Genomic DNA, 18,583 nt, shown 5'->3' on the forward strand with positions numbered 1-18,583 from the left:
CATTACTACCTTATATATATATATATATATATATATATATATATATATATATATATATATATATATATATATATATATATACAAGTATGTGAATGTGATATTATATCAAAAACTTGCACCACTTTGTTTTCTTTTCTTTCTGGGATCACAAACTAGAACCAACCTAAACCATCTTGTTCACTAATGTGTTCTTCTTTCGTTCGATTACAAAACCAACTCGAACACCTCTCTTCTTACTCCTATTTTTCCGAGAAGACCAACCTTGAACAACATCATTCTTCGTCATCGAACGGTTAGTTGCTACACGATTGAAACCCATTTGTTTTGCTACTACTACTATTCTTGCTTCTTCTTCATTAAACCATCATCTATTATCTCATCCTTTGAATAATCTTAATGCTATTGTTGTTTCTGTCGACACATACAATCATAATCATCACCATGCTAGCTATCTTCAAGTTACAAAGCCCACACACTTTCAGTTAATGTTTGCTGTCAACGAAACTCCACCACCATCAAAGACCCACTTGTTCGATTACAAACCCACGACCACTACTAATCGCCTTGAACAAACAACTATGGTTAGTCATATACTTGCATCATCCTCATTCCAAACCATCATAAACAAGAACCAAAACTACCTTCATTACCTATCATTCTTTTTCGTTTAGTGTACCATCAAACACACCCTCACCATGATCTGCCACCTCATCACACCGCCACTCTAACACCCACTTAACTGTGATGACCCGGAAATTTCCAACCAAATTTAAACTTGATCTTTATATTATTTCGACATGATAAGCAAAGTCTGTAATGTTGAGTCACAAATATTTTGAACTGTTTCATATATTCGTTTGACTTTAGACCATTCCCGACGATTCACGAACAACTATTTGTAAATAGATATCATATATGTTTAAATAGGTATTTATAATTTGAAATATAATTTAGAATATTATATAATATGATTATTAGAATTTATATTGGAAAATAAATAAAATAAAATGCGATTAATGGAAACTATAGAATATATAGATATATATAAATATGTATATAAATATTACTTATAAATATATAAAGTTATATTAAATCTATTTGTTTAAAAATATATAATATAATTGTTTTAGTAATTAACTTTGCTATTTTAAAACTGTTTATATATAGAAAGGGAATATAAATGATTTCGATCTTAATTAGTAAAAGTCAGTAATACTCGGTTGACATTTCATTAGCGTTCATATAGATTTAATATAAGTTTATGATGGATTAAAATAAAAGTTGAACTGTAAATCGATTACGAAGATGTTAGATTTGTTAAAAGTATTTTTACCTTTTTAAGTTTAAATATTAGTACTTCGTACATATAAATTGGAACAGAAAATAAATAATTTTCTAACCTTTTTGATCAGGTTTCAAATAGGTAATAACCAGAATAAATAAATGGTTTTAATTTAAAAATTAGGGATTTTTAGGAACACTTTTATACGTTAATTGTTTAGCAATGGACACGATATGGCCATTCGGGATAAACTGTCGGCAGATATTTTAAAATCCTTGACTGCTAACTATTGAATATGATTAAGATTAGATTACTGTTGTAGTCTCAATTATGAATTATGATTTATATTATATTATATAACACCTACTTTTTACATACATATATATATATATACATATATGTATATATATATACATATATGTATATATATATACATATATGTATATATATATACATATATGTATATATGTATATATATATATACATATATGTATATATATATATACATATATATATACATGAATGAAGATATGAGAACAACCATCCAATACCTTGTATCACTAACATCATCGGACCATCATCGCCTAACACCTTCCTCCACCACTCTAGTCACCACGACAACCACCCATCACTACAATAACAACCATCAACACCCTTATCTCTCTTTCTCTCCTTCATCATTTACGGTTTCAACAACAAACCATCACTCTTGTTTTCTGTTTCTAATTCGATGCAGCAGTTGCTCACTTCCTTATCTCCTGTTCTTGTCTCCTTCATTGATCAGCACCCTAAAACCCAACACCACCACCATTTTCTTCTAAAAACCAACGAGCCACTTTCACTATCAAATGACCACCATGGAACCACTACTAACCATCATGAACCTCATCAAATTGCTGCTTGTGTGTTTCTATATTATTCTTTTTCTTCTCCAATAACAGCAAACACCACCTTTTCTTCAAACCAATCGCCACCACTGTAATCAACCACTCAAACTCAGTCCAAGAACAAAGCATGATTGCTGCAAGCTCGGGTTCTGTTGTTTATGTTTATGAAGCTCAACCACCAACACCAAATGAATGCATATTGCTGCTGCTACTTTGCTCCTACTACTGTTACACTTATACCTTTTCTGTTTTAATACCAAGATCAAAACACCATCACCATTAAGAACCATCATGACTTGTTACTTGTCGATTACAACATCAAACCAGGAAGTTTTATGGTGACTGTTATCATTTCTGTTTTGCTGCAGTCCACCATAAGTTCACCATGATCAACCGCCAATGTCCACTCCTATTTACTGTTCGAATGCAGCTGCTCCTGTTTCTTTCTTTTAATTCTTTTTCCTTCATTTGTTAAAATAAAAAAATGACGACAATAGTTAACAAGTTACAAGATTGGGCTTTTGAGGTGGGCTTAAGTAATTTAACTGTTGGACAGTTATTTTATGCTTGTGGGCCGAGGAATCCATCTATGTTTGTCGGTTTGGCTGCCTTGACATATAAAACCCACATACATGAAACCAGCTTGTTTTTGCATTTTCCCTACTGTGGTTTCGCTGTTTTCTATTGGGGTTTAAAAACATGAAGAAGGTGTATGAATGATGATGAAGTAATAACCGAACATGATGATGATGTTAGATAGCTCGATTGTGAGGTTACAGCAAGATTTCATGATGATGATGTTCGATTGAAGGTGATGGTGGAGAGGTCACGATGATGATGTTTATGATGTCATTATGATAAGGATGATGATGATGAGGAAGACGAATAGCGTTGATGTTGATGATGATAACTTATAACGATGATGATTAATGGTCACAGTTAATGATAATAATAATAAAAGAAGAACAGCCGAATCTAAGGGTTAAAAGAATTTAATCCGTAATTTATTTTAGATAATAAGAACAGAGGAACAGGTGGGTGTATGGTCGTGTAACGAGAGGTCGTGGGTTTAAGCCCGGTTAATGCCAAAAAAATTTTTTAAGAAAAGCTTTAAAGGTAGTTATATTATAATTATTATTATTATATTATTATTATTATTATTATTATTATTATTATTATTATTATTATTATTATTATTATCGTCATTAAAAATATGACTTTATCATTAATAAAAATATGATTATTATTATTTTAAGTATTATTATTAGTATTACCATTTAGCTTATTATTATTAAGTATAATTATTGTTAATGTTATAACCAGTAAATATTATATATATAAAAATATATTTAATACATAACATAACTATATTATGATTTTTTTTACAAATAATAAAGTTTTCATTTAAAACATATAAATAAATATATTAATTAAGTTATTAACAAAACATATAATTTATTAAGATAACATTTATATCACTAATATTATATAAATTTGTTCGATTGCAATTATATGTGTTAATATATATACAAATTATATAGGTTCGTGAATCCAAAGCCAACCCTGCATTGTTTAATGACGTAATATATATTTTTACTACAAAATGTAGTATGGTGAGTTCATTTGATTCCCTTTTACTCTTTACATTTTTGGGACTGATAATACATTCGCTACTTTTACAACTGCTTTATTAAATGCTTTTGAAATACATTTTGAACTGTGAATACATGAAATGCTTTTATAAATGTTTGACGAGATAGACACAAGCAAAACATTCCTCGAATGAATTATGTGGACGTGATAATTGCCACCATTGAATTATGTGGACGTGATAATTGCCACAATTGATATGAATATTTTTCCCCCGATTATTATTGCTTGGTAACCTAAGAATTAGGGAACATCACTAATTTTGAGAATTAGTGCACGCGTAATTGACGCGAATCCTAAAGGTAGCTACCGGGTTTAACACCCCAACCAGAATGTTCACTAGACGGAAGGGCTAGTGGGCGTGGTGTTTAGTACTTCGAAGTTTATATGATTATTATACAGACGAGATGTTCTGTTTTGGGGATATTATTATGCGCATTATATGTTAAGGTCGGTTACCAAGCCAAGCTATGAAAGCAATGAAAAGTGAATGTTATGTATCGAGAGAATGATTTTATACACAGGTTATGTGTATGTTATTTTTGTGCACAAAATATGTGTACGGTTACTAAGATTTATGAAAGATGATTTCGTACACGAGAAAGGTGTACTGTATTTAAAAGATATCGCATGTACATTACAGGTGGGTATAGGATATGGGCCCATTTGTACCATGCAGGATTTAAATCTTGTGGTCTATAAAAATGATGAATTTTATTGTTTTATGATAAACCTATGAACTCACCAACCTTTTGGTTGACACTTGAAAGCATGTTTATTCTCAGGTATGAAAGAAATCTTCCGCTGTGCATTTGCTCATTTTAAAGACATTATTTGGAGTCGATCATCACAATGGGACCAGATGTCGGTGACTTCGTCCAGATGGATTAGGACGGGTTATGACATGTGGTATCAGAACGGTGGTCTTAGCGAACCAGGTCTTGCATTAGTGTGTCTAACTGATAGTTGTTTAGATGCATTAATGAGTCTAGACTTCGACCGTGTCTGCATGTCAAAAGTTTTGCTTATCATTTCATGTCGAAAATTACCTGCTTATCATTCTTAGGGAATCACTTGCTTATCATTCTTAATCTAGACATATCTTACTGCCCGGATTGCATGAATAGTGTACAGACAAAAATTCATATCTTAGCGTATCTATTGCTGTAGACTTTGCCTGACAGCTTCCGTAGATTCCTCCGTAACTTATGGGATTTTAGTATTGTATATGCATATGTAAATTATGTATTGCAGGGTACTAATCTACATCCTATAATCTATTTCTTATCGAAAATCCTTCATCTGATCGTACGAGGTGAATCCCCAACTAGTTCAAGTCCCTCAGATTCCGATAGCTATTCTGATAGTTATTCTGACAGCTATTCCGACATGGATATTCACCTAAGCTCCGAAAGCAGTGTACACGAAATGGATCAACCAACTAGTCATCTTCAATTCATTTAATGGGTTCGTAGTCTACTTAATCATTGGAGACAAGAAGAAGCAATCCCTTTCATCCGCCATATTGTCCTCTGGGCGAAGAACCTGAAGCATTCACCGGCGAACCAATCCGAAACACCATTTTCACTCTCATTTCCTGAATATCTCGCCACAATTATATTCTATTTAAAATTCTAAACCTTATTCATCCGCTCGTTCCAACCGACAATCATCCCAGAATAATAGAAGAAGTCAATGAATTTCGCGCTCGAGTAATCAATTTGGAGAATATGGTGCAAAACTTACCAGCTTCAACAACAGCACCAGCAACACCAGTACCACCAACAACCCAAGTTTCAACATCACATGCCTCAACATCTCAATCTATACCTCGAGCATAATCATCGTTCTAAATGATGTTGTACAACATTTATCTTCATTCAACATGACGATTATGTAATCTTTAATGTTTTAGAGATTATATATTCTTGTTCTAATGGTAAATCAAATGAGTTTAATATCATATTGACTCATTAAATCCATGATTACATCTGAAGAAAATATATATGTAAGTATATTTTCATAAAGATTGTAATTAAAAATTCTTTTGTACAAACTGTTAATGGTGAAAATATTTTAACGAGTAGGTAATACCCGAGGAATATTTAGATATCACATTACTAAGTTACATTGTACATTCTTCGAATCTGATTCAACAGTCATTTACTATCCTACTCACATCCACAGATATATGTATCCGTTCACCGCAGAATAACCATTTTCATTCAATTTCATATTTGGATTTTGACCTATCAGAATCCAACAAGTGGCATAATGAAGAAAACATTGGACATATTAAAATTTGTTAGAAACAGACAAAATTAACTATGACAAAATTTTGTTAAGAATCCACGCTAACTATTTCTAGATAACTGTTCCTAGCTAACTGTTAATTCCTTATTACATTTATTTATCGCAATTGAATTATCGCAATTTAAATTCTCGCAATTTTATTTATTGTCATTTAATTTCTGTTATTTATTTTACGCACTTTAAATATCGGGACTCATATACAAGGTTTTGACATATCATATAGACGCATCTATATATATTAATTGGAATAACCATAGACACTCTATATGTAGTAATGACCGAGTTAGCTATAAAGGGTTGAGGTTGATTTTAAATAATATATATACTTTGAGTTGTGATCGAGTCTGGGACATGTACACGGGTCACGATACGTATTAATTAATTCGAATATTATATATTAAATTATATATAAATTATTGGACTGTTAACTGCGGACTATCGACTGTGGACTGCCAACATTGGACAATTAAAATGAATTAAAATATTGATTATAACATATGAAACTAAACAATTCTTCAAGTTTGCCACTTGATTTCATCTTAAACCTCATTTGTATCTTGACGATTACAATCCACGTTTAAACCTTTCATGATTCTTGAAAACACCTCAATCGAGAGGATGAACCAACTGAACTTCATCTACGGAAGAAAAGATTGATGCATATAGTTATGCACCTGAAAAACTCATGGAATCTGAGTAAACGTTTAACACGTATCTGTGCTAATTCCTTTAGCGTTGTTATTACCAAAAATCACTTTGCAATTCCTTTCAAAATTAGCCAATTTTGTCACAGCTCCAGCAAATAAACTTCAACTTTTCATAAACAACCTTATTATAACCTTGATAAATATACGTGCTCTTTTATTGTTACAGGGGAACCTTTTATATTTCATCATATTATCATCAGCGTTTAATCATCTAAAAACACAATTCTCTTGAAACCACCTCGGATTGATAACCAATGATTCAGATATCATAGCATTAAATGCAGAGGAAACAGAAAAATTGTAGATGGTCTAAACGGCCAAATGTTTGATGATAAAGAAGGGAGTGTTTGGAACGCTCGATATAAAAATTGGTACTGAAAAACATATTGAGCAAACCATAAAGGAGACCAAGGCTAAATACAATTACCATACCATATATTCAAAGAATCCAGGTAATTCTGGATCCGATGAAACCTTCAACGAATATCTTGCTCCGTACTCATATTAAAATCTTGTGGAAAATCTTTCTTCATCAACCATCGAACTTAGAAATTCCAAAATATCATCATAAATATCTTCGATATTTCTGAAGATATTTTCATAAATATTTTCGTCCGAAATTATTTATCTTTTCGTGCTATCTATATTACATCATAAAGGAAACTACTTTAGTTTCTAAATTTCTTTAAAATTCGAGTTTGAATTATGAATGATTTTGAAGTGGTGTTGGAAATTGATGCATGAGTTAGTATAATATAGTGACACTTGATCAACATGATTATATTACAGTAAGTCATGCTGAGTTTCTAATGAAACATGATGATTCATAGACCATACCGTTATCATGTGCCATGTTACATGACTCTTACATTCTATCTAATCTAAAAACATATCAAGAAAATATATTCTTGATGGTTCTATCTTCTGTAAATCTGGTAATTTGACAAATCAAATCGTGCTATTACGTTCTTTCTTGTTTAGAACATTAGGTTCATTCGAAACTCCATACTTACGAATTCTGGACCGTTACTCGTTTTACTAGAGATCGAGAGGAGAATAAAAAGGCAAAGAGCTCCAAAATATAAGGGAAAATATAAAGCCCAATGACAACATCGAAATTACAAACCGTGGATATCAGTGCGTATAGCAATATAAAGACATGGAAGGATTATAAATACAATAATCCCTAGAGCATAGTAGAAATAAACAGATTCTTCCGGTGGGAATTGGAAAAGGAGAATGATTGTTGCGATAGTCAGGATAAGGACAAGGATTAGAACTGGATTAAGCATTTTGAATTTGGGAATTGAGTATAGAAGTGGTGAAAACTAATGAAACGAAAAAGGTAAATTTATAATGGAAAAATCAGGCGTAGTAATTGGGACAGATCATCGCTTTTAATTAAAGAGATCCTAATTCCTTAATTCTCGAAATATCAGATCTTATAGATTTCCAAGATTTTCTTTTGAATCCCTTGAATTCCGGAATTCAACCATGACTAGTAAAAGTTATGACGAAACTTTATTTTCTCATTTCACTCTTTTGTGATAGCTTCACTCGTACTCTTCGAGTAGTCGAATTATCTTATCCATGTTACTCAACAGTAATAAAACTCTATTTATCAGCTCGTATTCGTCATGAAAACATTTTTATTGTTAGCCATGACCACCTCACTCAAATTTCGGGACGAAATTTCTTTAACGGGTAGGTACTGTGATGACCTAGAAATTTCCAACCAAATTTAAACTTGATCTTTATATTATTTCTACACGATAAGTAAAGTCTGTAATGTTGAGTCACAAATATTTTGAACTGTTTCATATATTCATTTGACTTTCGACCATTCCCGACGATTCACAAATAACTATTTGTAAATAGATAAGATATATATTTAAATAGGTATTTATAATTTGAAATATAATTTAGAATATTATATAATATGATTATTAGGATTTATATTGTAAAATAAATAAAATAAAATACGATTAATGGAAACTATAGAATATATAGATATATAAAAATATTACTTGTAAATATATAAAGTTATATTAAATCTATTTGTTTAAAAATATAAAATATAATTTTTTTAGTAATTAACTTTGCTATTTTAAAACTATTTATATATAGAAAGGGAATATAAATGATTTCGAGCTTAATTAGTAAAAGTTAGTAATACTCGGTTGACATTTCATTAGCGTTCATATAGATTTAATATAAGTTTATGATGGATTAAAATAAAAGTTGAACTGTAAATCGATTACGAAGATTTTAGATTTGTTAAAAGTATTTTTACCTTTTGAAGTTTAAATATTAGTACTTCATACATATAAATCGGATTTTGATCAGGTTTCAAACAGGTAATGACCAGAATAAATAAATGGTTTTAATTTAAAAATTAGGGATTTTTAGGAACACTTTTATACGTTAACTGTTTAGCAATGGACACGATATGGCCATTCGGGATAAACTGTCGGCAGATATTTTAAAATCCTCGACTGCTAACTATTGAATATGATTGAGATTATATTACTGTTGTAGTCTCTATTATGAATTATGATTTATATTATATTATATAACACCTACTTTTTACATATATATATACACATGAATGAAGATATGAGAACAACCATCCAACACCTTGTATCACTAACATCATCGGACCATCGTCGCCTAACACCTTCCTCCACCATCCTAGTCACCACGACAACCACCCATCACCACAATAACAACCATCACCACCCTTATCTCTCTTTCTCTCCTTCATTATTTACGGTTTCAACAACAAACCATCACTCTTGTTTTCTGTTTATAATTCGATGCAGCTATTGCTCACTTCCTTGTCTCCTGTTCTTGTCTCCTTCATTGATCACCACCCTAAAACCCAACACCACCACCATTTTCATCAAAAAACCAACGAGCCACTTTCACTATCAAATGACCACCATGGAACCACTAGTAACCATCATGAACCTTATCAAATTCGCTGCTGCTTGTGTGTTTCTATATTATTCTTTTTCTTCTCCGATAACAGCAAACACCACCTTTTCTTCGAACCAATCCCCACCACTGTAATCAACCACCCAAACTCAGTCCAAGAACAAAGCATGACTGCTGCAAGATCGAGTTCTGTTGTTTCTGTTTACGAAGCTCAACCACCAACACCAAATGAATGCATATTGCTGCCGCTACTTAGCTCCTACTACTGTTACACTTATACCTTTTCTATTTCAGTACCAAGATCAAAACACCATCACCATCAAGAACCATCGTGACTTGTTACTTGTCGATTACAACATCAAACCAGGAAGTTTTATGGTGACTGTTATCATTTCTGTTTTGCTGCAGTCCACCGTAAATTCACCATGATCAACCGCCAATGTCCACTCCTATTTCCTGTTCGAATGCAGCTGCTCCTGTTTCTTTCTTTTAATTCTTTTTCCTTTGTTTGTTAAAATAAAAAAAATGACGACAATAGGTAACAAGTTACAAGATTGGGCTTTTAAGGTGGGCTAAAGTAATTTAACTGTTGGGCAGTTATTTTATGCTTGTGGGCCGAGGAATCCATCTTTGTTTGTCGGTTGGGCTGCCTTGACATATAAAACCCACATACATGAAACCAGCTTGTTTTTGCATTTTCCCTGCTGTGGTTTCGCTGTTTTCTATTAGGGTTTAAAAACATGAAGAAGGTGTATGAATGATGATGAAGTAATAACCGAAGATGATGATGATGTTAGATAGCTCGATGGTGAGGTTACAGCGAGATTTCATGATGATGATGATGTTCGATTGAAGGTGATGGTGGAGAGGTTACGATGATGATGTTTATGATGTCATTATGATAAGGATGATGATGATGAGGAAGATGAATAGCGTTGATGTTGATGATGATAACTTATAATGATGATGATTAATGGTCACAGTTAAAGATAATAATAATAAAAGAAGAACAGCCGAATCTAAGGGTTAAAAGAATTTAATCCGTAATTTATTTCAGATAATAAGAACAGAGGAACGGTTGGGTGTATGGTCGGGTAACAAGAGGTCGTGGGTTCAAGCCCGGTTCATGCCAAATTTTTTTTTAAGAAAAGCTTTAAAGGTAGTTATATTATTATTATTATTATTATTATTATTATTATTATTATTATTATTATTATTATTATTATTATTATTATTATTATTATTATTATTATTATTATTATCGTCATTAAAAATATGACTTTATCATTAATAAAAATCTGATTATTATAATTGTAAGTATTATTATTAGTATTACCATTTAGGTTATAATTATTAAGTATAATTATTATTAATGTTATAACCAGTAAATATTATATATATAAAAATATATTTAATACATAACATAACTATATTATGTTTTTTTTTACAAATAATAAAGTTTTCATTTAAAACATATAAATAAATATATTAATTAAGTTATTAACAAAACATATAATTTATTAAGATAACATTTATATCACTAATATTATATAAATTTGTTCGATTGCAATTATATGTGTTAATGTATATACAAATGATTTAGGTTCGTGAATCCAAGGCCAACCCTGCATTGTTTAATGTCGTAATATGTATTTTTACTACAAAATACAGTATGGCGAGTTCATTTGATTCCCTTTTACTCTTTACATTTTTGGGACTGAGAATACATGCGCTACTTTTATAACTGCTTTATTAAATGCTTTTGAAATACATTTTGAACTGTGAATACATGAAATGCTTTTATAAATGTTTGACGAGATAGACACAAGCAAAACATTCCTCGAATGAATTATGTGGACGTGATAATTGCCACCATTGAATTATGTGGACGTGATAATTGTCACAATTGATATGAATATTTTTCCCCCGATTATTATTGCTTGGTAACCTAAGTATTAGGGAACATCACTAATTTTGAGAATTAGTGCACGCCAAATTGACGCGAATCCTAAAGGTAGCTACCGGGTTTAACACCTCACCCAGAATGTTCACTAGACGGAAGGGCTAGTGGGCATGGTGTTTAGTACTTCGAAGTTTATATGATTATTATACAGACGAGATGTTCTGTTTTGGGGATTTTATTATGCGCATTATATGTTAAGGTCGGTTACCAAGCCAAGCTATGAAAGCAATGAAAAGTGAATGTTATGTATCGAGAGAATGATTTTATACACAGGTTATGTGTATGTTATTTTTGTGCACAAGATATGTGTAAGGTTACTAAGATTTATGAAAGATGATTTCGTACACGAGAAAGGTGTACTGTATTTAAAAGATATCGCATGTACATTACAGGTGGGTATAGGATTTGGGCCCATTTGTACCATGCAGGATTTAAATCTTGTGGTCTATAAAAATGATGAATTTTATTGTTTTATGATAAACCTATGAACTCACCAACCTTTTGGTTGACACTTGAAAGCATGTTTATTCTCAGGTATGAAAGAAATCTTCCGCTGTGCATTTGCTCATTTTAAAGACATTATTTGGAGTCGATCATCACAATGGGACCAGATGTCGGTGACTTCGTCCAGATGGATTAGGACGGGGTATGACATGTGGTATCAGAGCGGTGGTCTTAGCGAATCAGGTCTTGCATTAGTGTGTCTAACTGATTGTTGTTTAGATGCATTAGTGAGTCTGGACTTCGATCGTGTCTGCATGTCAACAGTTTTGCTTATCATTTCGTGTTGAAAATTACCTGCTTATCATTCTTAGGAAATCACTTGCTTATCATTCTTAATCTAGACATATCTTATTGCCTGGATTGCATGAATAGTGTACAGACAAAAATTCATATCTTAGCGTATCTATTACTGTAGACTTTGCCTGACAGCTTCCGTAGATTCCTCCGTAACTTATGGGATTTTAGTATTGTATATGCATATGTAAATTATGTATTGCAGGGTACTAATCTACATCCTATAATCTATTTCTTTTCGAAAATCCTTCATCTGATCGTACGAGGTGAATCCCTCAACTAGTTCGAGTCCCTCAGACTCCGATAGCTATTCTGATAGTTATTCCGACAGCTATTCCGACATGGATATTCACCTAAGCTCCGAAAGCAGTGTAAACGAAATGGATCAACCAACTAGTCATCTTCAATTCATTTGATGGGTTCGTAGTCTACTTAATCATTGGAGACAAGAAGAAGCAATCCCTTTCATCTGCCATATTGTCGTCTGGGCGAAGAACCTGAAGCATTCACCGGCGAACCAATCCGAAACACCATTTTCACTCTCATTTCCCGAATATCTCGCCACAATTATATTCTATTTAAAATTCTAAACCTTATTCATCCGCTCGTTCCAACCGACAATCATCCCAGAATAATAGAAGAAGTCAACGAATTTCGCGCTCGAGTAATCAATTTGGAGAATATGGTGTAAAACTTACCAGCTTCAACAACAGCACCAGCAACACTAGTACCACCAACAACCCAAGTTTCAACATCACATGCCTCAACATCTCAATCTATACCTCGAGCATAATCATCGTTCTACATGACGTTCTACAACATTTATCTTCGTTCAACATGACGATTATGTAATCTTTAATGTTTTAGAGATTATATATTCTTCTTCTAATGGTAAATCAAATGAGTTTAATATCATATTGACTCATTAAATCCATGATTACATCTGAAGAAAATATATATGTAAGTATATTTTCATAAAGATTGTAATTAAAAATTCTTTTGTACAAACTGTTAATGGTGAAAATATTTTAACGGGTAGGTAATACCCGAGGAATATTTAGATTTCACATTACTAAGTTACATTGTACATTCTTCGAATCTGATTCAACAGTCATTTACTATCCTACTCACATCCACAGATATATGTATCCGTTCACCGCAGAATAACCATTTTCATTCAATTTCATATTTGGATTTTGACCTATCAGAATCCAAAAAGTGGCATAATGAAGAAAACATTGGACAAATTAAAATTTGTTAGAAACAGACAAAATTAACTATGAGAAATTTTGTTAAGAATCCAAAAATACTATTCCTAGCTAACTGTTCCTAGCTAACTGTTATTTCCTTATTACATTTATTTATCGCAATTGAATTATCGCAATTTAAATTCTCGCAATTTTATTTATTGTCATTTAATTTCTGTTATTTATTTTACGCACTTTAAATATCGGGACACGTATACAAGGTTTTGACATATCATATCGACGCATCTATATATATTAATTGGAATAACCATAGACACTCTATATGCAGTAATGACCAAGTTAGCTATAAAGGGTTGAGGTTGATTTTAAATAATATATATACTTTGAGTTGTGATCGAGTCTGGGACATGTACATGGGTCACGATACGTATTAATTAATTCGAATATTATATATTAAATTATATATAAATTATTGGACTATTAACTGTGGACTATCGACTGTGGACTGCCAACATTGGACAATTAAAATGAATTAAAATATTGATTATAACATATGAAACTAAACAATTCTTCAAGTTTGCCACTTGATTTCATCTTAAACCTCATTTGTATCTTGACGATTACAATTGTCATAACCTGTCCTTAACCATAAGAACGAGTTAGATAACGTATGATTTCATTGCGAGGTATTGACCTCTATATGCGACATTTTTAAAAGAACAACTGCATTTATTTTACATTACAAGCCATAACTCTTATTTTAATACAAGCTTTAGACAATAAAAAGACGATTATCGTTTAGCGATAATCTTAGACTTACAAACTTTACATGTGATGATAACAATACGATTTCTAGCATATTTTACATTACAATTTCTCGGATATGCAGTTTTATTTTTGACACAAATATGCATACTCAAGATCTTGCTTAAATTCAACATGTTGCAGCGGAAGCTTTTAGTTATCACCTGAGAATAAACATGCTTAAAACGTCAACATAAAGTTGGTGAGATATAGGTTTAATGCCAGCAGCAATATATATATATAGACCACAAGATTTCATATATAAACATTTTAATAAAAATATTCTAAGTGGTTGAGCACTTGGTAACCATACTTAACATTTAATCACGTCGCATATTCCCTTTATTATGAAATCTTACTACACCGTACCAAGTGTAGTCATGAAACGAAGTACTGTGCAACCGGTGAATACTGGTCGTCCAGTCCGGTTGGGGTTGTCAGGCCCGATAGATCTATCAACAGGATTCGCGTTTACAATACCGCTGTAAATAATAGTTACCAAGCTACAGGGAAGTATGCCAGTGGTACAACTCAACGTAGAATATATTTTTCAGTTACTTGTGTCCATAACGTAAAACATAAAATACATGTATTCTCATCCCGAAATACTTAGAGTTTAAAAGTGGGACTATATACTCACTTTTGCCTTGAAGATATATATATTTTGACTTGGTCTCCGGTTGATATCACGAACCTATCCATATATAATATATCAATATATTTTCATTTTAAACAATCGTCACGTATATATATACTTATAATACTTTTAATGTCTTATTAGTCCGTAGTTAGCAATTCAATTTTAATGGTTCATATTTAGGTGTTTAATAAATAAATAAACCCCCATCGAAATAAATAAAACCCCATTGTATTCGTATTGGTCGGGATTAATCTTGACTCACGGTACCGGTGTTGTCAAATGACGTGTTGCGTACATAAAGTACCGGTGTTGTCAAATGACGTGTTGCGTACAATCATGGGATCTTATGATTAATCTTCTCGTATTGTTTACGGGTGATCCTGAAATATATAAAATTAAATTATGAGTACATATATATAAAATATCATGTTATTTTAAAAAGATGTGATTTATTTAATTTTTCTCCAATTATTTTCGTGGCTAAACTAGTCTTGGATATCCGATTTTGTTTTGGTCATAGTTTCTTCGTTACAACTCCGTTTTCGTTGGTTCAACTTGCCACTTCCTTGGATCGAGTCCTTCTTTAAGAATATGAACTGTAAATACCTTAGTTTGTATTCGAAATCACAGGTCATAGGTCAAACTTTGGTGAAACTTATGAAGTTAATCATTTTCCATCATGTAAACAACCTTAAATGATTATTTTTCTAAAAATACTTATACTTTGAGTTAAATCATGAAATTTTTATGTGTTATCATATTCATAGTAAATATCATTTTTCCAGAAAATAAACCTCCAATTCAAGGTTCAAGATAGTTTTTAATTATCCAACCCAAAACAGCCCCCGGTTGCACTCCGACGTCGTAAAAACAGTTTTTAAGGTGTTCTTTGAAAAACCAAGTTATACCTTGTTAAATTAGAATATATTTATGATATATTACAGGTCTTGAAGTATTTTAAAAGTTAAGTTAGAAGGATCTATTTAGTTTGCAAACAAGTTTGAAAACATTCAAACTATGTTCTTGTTGTTAAAATTTTATACCATAAAATAAGATAGCTATATATATATGAATCGAATAAGGTTATGAACAAAGTTACTACCTCAAGTTACTTGGACAAGATTGCTGTAAAAGAGGAGTAAAAACCTAGAACCAAAAGAGTGATGGAGTTGGATCAAAAGGTTGGAAGTAAACTTCTTCAAATAAGTGGTTATTTTGATATGTTCTTGAAAGAGTTTTCTTATGGTGTTTAAGGCTTAGCTTATGACCCAAAAGTTTCTGAACATGATGAAGGTTATGAGAGGGTTTGAGTATATGTGTTTGTAGAGTAATTGGTGTAACAAACTTGAATCAAATGGATGGGTATATATCCCCATTTTTGGCGTGAAACATGGGGGAGACAAAACAATTTTCCAACTTGTATTTTTGTATAATTATTGAAGATAGATGTCAAAATGAACTTCCCTCTTGATGAGGGCAGATATAGGATTGATTATAAGTTGATTTGATGTGTATATACCAATAGTAAATACGTATAGAAGCTAGGTATGATACGAGTACATATACTCTAGATATACGTATAGAAATCTTGTAAAAACGGAACGAGGATTCAAATATAGCTATCTTTTGTGAATATACTTATATTGTTTTATGTATTTAAGTCCTTAAAAAGTGATTAAATACATTACATATACGATATATGTATAAACATTATAGGTTATAAGTATTTATGTCAAATAACGTTACGTATAGTTATCGTTTTGAAAACTTAAGTTAGTAGTTTCAAAATATACTTATAACTTATTGTTATTAATACAAAATAAGATATTAAAACATCCTTAGATCATGTTAAATATGTATATATACATATATATACACAAACATATAATTATCATATATTATATAGTTCGTGATATCATCGGTCAAACTAGACGGTCAAACGTTGTGTAAAACTCTTTTCGAAAACATAAGTTTCAACAATTTGGATTACTTATCATGTTGGTAAGGTTTAATTTATGTAAATATTAATCTTATAAGTATAGATTGATCGAAAAAGTCCGGGTCATTACAGTACCTACCCGTTAAATAAATTTCGTCCCGAAATTTTAAAATTGTACCTATTTTGCGTCATCGGAAAACAAGTGTGGATATTTTTGTTTCATCTGATCCTCCCGTTCCCATGTAAACTCGGGACCCCTTCGAGCATTCCAACGAACCTTAACGATCGGTATATTGCTCTGCTTGAGCTGTTTAATTTCACGATCCATGATTTCGATTGGTTCTTCGATGAATTGTAGTTTCTCGTCGACATGGATTTCTTCAAGAGGAATGGTGAGATCTTCCTTTGCAAGACACTTCTTAAGGTTCGAGACGTGAAATGTATTATGTACTCCAGCGAGTTGTTGCGGTAACTCGAGTCGATAAGCTACCGGTCCAATGCGTTCGATGATCTTGAACGGGCCTACATATCTTGGGTTCAGTTTACCCCTTTTTCCAAAGCGTATTACACCTTTCCACGGTGACACCTTTAACATAACCATGTCCCCGATCTGAAACTCTAATGGTTTCCTTCGGACATCGGCATAGCTCTTTTGGCGACTACGGGCTGTTTTCAATCTCTCCTTGATTTGTACTATCTTTTCAGTAGTTTCATGTATGATCTCGGGACCAGTTAATTGTCGATCTCCTACTTCATTCCAACAGATAGGAGATCTACACTTCCTTCCATACAGTGCTTCGAATGGTGCAGCTTTAATGCTCGCATGATAACTATTATTATACGAGAATTCTGCTAACGGTAAATACTTATCCCATCCGTTTCCAAAATCGATCACACATGCCCTGAGCATGTCTTCAAGAGTCTGAATTATTCTTTCACTCTGCCCGTCAGTTTGCGGATGATATGCGGTACTCATATCCAAACGAGTTCCTAGTGCCTCCTGTAGTGATTGCCAGAACTTTGAGGTAAATCTACTATCACGATCAGATATAATGGAAATAGGTATTCCATGCCTTGAAACAATTTTCTTTATATACAATCGTAATAGTTTCTCCATTCTATCCGTTTCCTTTATAGGCAAGAAATGTGTAGACTTGGTGAGACGATCAACAATTACCCAAATGGTGTCGTATCCCCAGGCAGTCTTTGGTAACTTCGTGATGAAATCCATTGTAATACCATCCCATTTCCATTCTGGGATTTCTGGTTGTTGAAGTAACCCTGACGGCTTCTGGTGTTCTGCTTTGACTTTGGAACAAGTTAAACACTCCCCAACATATGTTGCAACGTCTGTCTTTAAATTAGGCCACCAATAATGTGTCTTAAGATCTTGGTACATCTTTCCAACTCCAGGATGTATCGAGTATCTTGTCTTATGTGCCTCATTCAATATCA

This window comes from Rutidosis leptorrhynchoides, chromosome 2 (assembly GCF_046630445.1).
Source record: "Rutidosis leptorrhynchoides isolate AG116_Rl617_1_P2 chromosome 2, CSIRO_AGI_Rlap_v1, whole genome shotgun sequence".
NCBI lineage: Eukaryota > Viridiplantae > Streptophyta > Magnoliopsida > Asterales > Asteraceae > Rutidosis > Rutidosis leptorrhynchoides.